Raw genomic sequence first — 5326 nt, 5'->3', positions numbered from 1 at the left:
AGCAACTAAGCCTGTGTGCCACAACTACTGAGCCTGCACTCTAGAGCCCACGAGCCACAACTACTGAGCCCGTGTGCCACAACTACTGAAGCCCATGCACCTAGAGCCTGAGCTCCACAAGAGAAGCCACCACAATGAGAAGCCTGCGTACCACCATGAACAGTAGCCCCCACTCGCTGCAACTAGAGAAAGCCCGCGTGCAGCAACGAAGACCCAATGCAGCCAAAAAAATAAAAATTTTTAAAAAATAAATAAATTACATAGTTATTTTAATTGTGGTTATTATAAAAATTAATGATGGTTAAAAATGCATTCTGGGGAGACAGAGTGGGGGGTGGGGTGGGAATGGTTATGAAAGAACAACAGGAAGGAACTTTGTGGTGATGGAACTGCTTTGAATCTTTACTGTGGTGGTGGATGCATGAAACCACATGTGATAAAACTGCATAGAACTTAATATACACGCACGCACGTGTAAAAGTAAAACTGGGAAGATCTGAAGAAAATGGGTGGATTGTATGAATACCAATATTCTGGTTGTGTGTACCATAGTTTTGCAAGTTGTTATCTTTAGGGGGTACACAGTATCTCCTTGTATTATATCCTACAACTTCACGTGAATATACACTTATCATAAACTTTAAAATTTAATTTAAAAAATATCAGTTGATGAAAATGATTCAATGCATATTCATTGCTTATTTTCTTAAGGAAAAAAAATTGAGAAGCTTGCCTTTTAATTCTCTTAATGGCATATTTTTATTAAGAGAAGTTCTCGACTTTAATGATAAACTATTTATCAATCTTTTTATGATCAGTGATTTTTCTGTACAGTTTAAGAAATATTTGCCTTCCCCAGATCATAAGGATGTTCTCTCATGTTATCTTCTAGTAGCTTTGTTGTTTTACCTAAGTCTACAATCTATGTGAAATTGATGTTTGGGTATACACAGCTAGGAGTCAAGACACACTGGTCTTATGACTATCCAATTGATCCAGCATAATTTATTGATAAGCTCACACTTCCTCACTGCACTACAGTATCACTTTTGTCATAAATCAAAAGACTATATATGTGTCGGTTTGTTTCTGGCCTCTATTCTTTTCTATTGGTCTATTTGTCTATCTTAGAGCCAAAGCTGTACCATTTTATCCTAATAATGAGCTTATCTCAATAATAAGAGGTGATATATGGTAGGTATAGGCCCTCCAACTTTGTTCTTCTTTGAGACTCTCTTGGCTGTTCTTGGCCTTTTGCAATTACATATACAGTTTACCCTTGAACAACAAGGGAGTTGGGAGCGCCAACCCCTACCCAGTCGAAAATCCACAGATCATCTAGTAACTTAGTATTTACTATCAAAAAAAATCTACATGTAAGGGGACCCACACAGCTCAAAGCCATGTTATTCAATGGTCAACTGTAAATTTGAAATCAGCTTGTCAATTTTTACCACAAAATGTCAATTTTTACTGGGACTGCACTGAATCTATACATCAATTTGGAAGAAGTAATATGTTTTCATTAAAAGTCTTCCTAGCCTGAATTTGGTGCGGCCCTCCATTTATTTAGGTTTTCTTTAATTCCTCTCAGAAATAGTATATAGTTTGATATGAAGAGATCTTGCACTATTTTAGATTTATTCATATGTATTTAATTTTTTATATTATTATAAATTTTATCACCTAAAATTTTTTATTTTCTAATTTATTATTGCTATAATATAGGAATACAATTGAGTTGTATATACTGACCTTGTATTTATCCTTTCCATTGCTCTTAATTTATTCCTGCATTTCTGTGCTTCCATCTGGGTCATTTTTCCTTGAGCCTGAATAACTCTCTTTAACAATTCTTTGTGTGGGTCTGTAACAAAAAAGTTTTTTTTTCTCAATTTTCATTTTCTAAACACATTTGTATCTTCATTTTGAAGTCTATTTTGCTGGGTATAGATTTCTAGGTTAACTTCTTTTAAAACATTATTCCACTTTTCATGGATTTCCTTATTTCTGTTAAAAAGTCAGGTGTGAGTCTTATTATTGCTCTTTTGAAAGTAATATGTCCTTTTAAAACTATATTTTTGGTAGATTTGTGGAGGAGGGAATGTTGGGTGTACAGCTTGATAAAGGGAGTTGATACCAGTCTTCAAGATGTGGGGCCTCTCTCTTCCCCCTAGTTGTCAAAAGCCATCCAGGGCCCTGTCCTATCTTTTTAACAAAAGTGCCTACATGACTGTCCCTGCCTTCTTTAGGAGCAAGTTCTTCAATCCACTGCTTTCACATGGAAGCGAGGTTGAGAGGCTGACCTATCTGACTCTTCCTACAGTGGTACCCCAATCAATAACTCAATTGTCCAAGGGCCCTACAGATATCAATAGCTTCTTTCTGTGTGCTTAGAACACCCCCAAGGGCCACTCCTACTTCTATATTAAGCCTCTGCTTATGCAACTTTTGTTTGTCCAACTATATTCCAGTCCCGTTGGCCTTCTTTTTTCAAAGATTGTCATAATGTCTGGGCCATTGAGAGCACTCCTTCATGTTTTTCAATATCAACGTATGTACATGGATGCATATGAGAGGGTGTATTCATCTAACTTTCCTGTAATTTTTAGAGATTTTCTAAAGAGGGGAGGAGTCAGGAGAGGCTAGAACTTGTTCTTGGTCTGCCATCTTGATTCAACCTCTTGGTTAAATTTCTAAGCACATATTGAACTCTTTTAGTACCAAACACAGACAGCTGCTAGTATCATATGATCTTTTTTGGAAAGCTCTGCTTCTGAGGTGATATCATATTAAGCTATTTCAATTTAGGACTCAATCCCCATGTTGAAATTGGCATCTGCATGACACATGTGAATAAGTTTCATTGTCATTCCTCAAAATTATCTTCCAGATTTTAATATCTCAAAAGACCTGAGAGTTCCGCATTACAGAAATTCCCAAAAACATATCACAACAAAATATAAATAATATTTTTGCTCAACTATAACAAAAAAGAGTATTTAAAAAATATGTAAAGTGCTAAAATTCAAAAATAAGAAAAAGCAACTCAGTAATCTTGAAATGTTATTTCCCTACACTCAACTCTGAAGTTACTTCAATCAACAGGCTCTTTTGCCAACACTAATAAATTCATTAATAACTTATCATTGATTTACCACTGATTGAGAATTAAAGAGTAAAATGCAAACTTGGAAATCTAAAATGGTCTCCAATTGGTTGTACAATAGAAATTTTATATAAATAAATGCAATCCTGAAATCATATAAACACTAAATATTCATAGCAGCTAAATCTAAAGAGTTCAACAAAACAATCTTTTAAAAAATATTTAATGCATATCTAACATGCCCTAGGCACTGTTCTAGGCAGGGGATACAAACAGTGAACAAAACAGACAAAACCCTCTGCTTTGTGGAGCTTATATTCTGATAAATGCATATAATTTGAATAATATGAACGTGGCCTTTTCCTACAGAAATTACTAAAAAGGTAGACAAATATTTTATGCCCAAACACAAATATAGATAGCTCTTATAGTAGTCCAACACACAATCACATAAAAAGATTTTGAGAACGTTTATAACACAGAGATACATTTAGCCACTGACTTCAAAACAACAGAATATCAATATCTTGTCAGAGAATGTGAGCAAGGTCAGGTGCCCTAAAATTTATCTGACTAAGCGATTCACTTGGAAAAGAAGGTATTAGCTAGGTTTTGGTAAGGGTATTAGATGTTAGGCAACTCTTAACAGATCTTAATTTATATCCCCAACCAAGCAATTGAAATAATCCAGATATCAGGACTGTGCAGATTGACAAAAACAGTGAGTCTAGCAGGAACAAGATTTTGATATCCTAGAGTTGTACTATCCAATATGCTAAATACGAGTCATGTGTGGTTAACTTTGAATTAATTAAAATTTTAAAAGTCAGCTCCTCAGTCACATTAGCCACACGTCAAGTGCGCAGTAGCCACATATAGCCTGTAGCTGCAATACTGAACAGTGTACATACAGAACATTTCCCACACTGCAGAAAGTTCTATTGGACAGTGCTGTTCTAGGGAATCAGAAGAGGCACACGACTCCTGGGAAAAAACAAAACTTTCTAAAGAGGGCTACAAAAAGTGGCGATTTAAGGAATTCCTTGGCAGTCCAGCGGTTAGGACTTGGCATGCTCAGTGGCAGGGGTCTGGGTTTGATCCCTGATCAGGGAATCGGGGAACTAAGGTCCCTCAAGCCCCGCGGGGCAGCCAAAAAGAAAAAAAAAGAAGTGGCGATTTATAATAATCGCAAAAAATAAGTTTTCTTCTCCGTCCCTTGGCTATTTTTTAAATTTAAATAAGTTCTCAGTGTGACCGTCAGTGTGATTTCCTCCCTAAGATTATCCTTTAGAAAAGGATTCTCAGACCTCCCTGGTGGCGCAGTGGTTAAGAATCCGCCTGCCAGTGCAGGGTACATGGGTTCGAGCCCTGGTCGGGAAGATCCCACATGCTGCGGAGTAACTAAGCCCGTGCACCACAACTACTGAGCCTGAGAGCCAAAGCTACTGAGGCCTGGGCGCCTAGAGCCCGTGCTCCACCACAAGAAAAAAGCCACCGCAATGAGAAGCCTGCGCACCGCAACAAAGAGTAGCCCCCGCTCGGCGTAACTAGAGAAAGCCCATGCGCAGCAACAAAGACACAACGCAGCCAAAAATAAAATAAACAACAAAAAAATTCCCCTGCCAATGTAGGGGACACGGGTTCGAGCCCTGGTCCAGGAAGATCCCACATGCTGCGGGGTAACTAAGCTCGGGCGCCACAACTACTGGGCCTGCAATCTAGAGCCCACGAGCCACAACTACTGAGCCTGTGTGCCACAACTACTGAAGCCCGTGTGCCTAGAGCCCATGTTGCGCAACAAGAGAAGCCACCGCAATGAGAAGCCCACGCATGGCAAGGAAGAGTAGCCCCCGCTCCCCGGCTTGCTGCAACTAGAGAAAGCCCCCACGCAGCAATCTAGGGCCAATGCAGCCAAATAAATAAATAATAAAATTTTAAATAAATAAAACGAGCTCTCTAAAAATGGGCTCATACTTAAAAAAAAAAAAAAAGAAAGAAAGGATTCTCACCGTTAGAATCCGGAGTGAAAAAGATACGCAATTCTAGTTGCAGCCTCTAAGGCTTCCCTCTGTCAAGGAAGGGCTCTGCCCTCTGGGCCGCGAAGTCTGTGCACACTGGGCATTGGGCTGAACTCCTACTGCCACTCAGCGGAGAGAAGAGACAAGGGCTCCTTTGCCAGTTTGGCGGTTGCCGAGCGACGGAGACAGTGCCGGGCTT

At 38.9% G+C, this 5326-nt stretch overlaps 1 protein-coding gene across 2 annotated transcripts in view; it reads right to left on the bottom strand.

Moving 5' to 3' along the window:
• Nucleotides 1–5312, bottom strand: part of ENTPD1 (ectonucleoside triphosphate diphosphohydrolase 1) — a 112267-nt gene extending 106955 nt beyond the window's left edge. Inside the window, exons 1-2 of one of the 2 annotated variants that reach the window (XM_027112125.1) lie at nucleotides 5119–5312; nucleotides 1756–1867 (exon numbers count right to left, since the gene is read on the bottom strand). The gene's annotated coding sequence lies outside the window, so the exon portion shown is untranslated. The remainder of the gene's footprint in view (nucleotides 1–1755; nucleotides 1868–5118) is intronic. The other variant, XM_027112126.1, reaches the window with a different exon arrangement.
• Between the last annotated feature and the right edge of the window lie 14 nt (nucleotides 5313–5326).

The sequence above is a fragment of the Aethalodelphis obliquidens genome, unplaced genomic scaffold (assembly GCF_003676395.1).
Source record: "Aethalodelphis obliquidens isolate GAN/ISIS:26980383/991018 unplaced genomic scaffold, ASM367639v1 scaffold11, whole genome shotgun sequence".
In the NCBI taxonomy this organism is placed as follows: Eukaryota; Metazoa; Chordata; class Mammalia; order Artiodactyla; family Delphinidae; genus Aethalodelphis; species Aethalodelphis obliquidens.
This window is presented reverse-complemented; position numbering and strand designations above follow the sequence as displayed.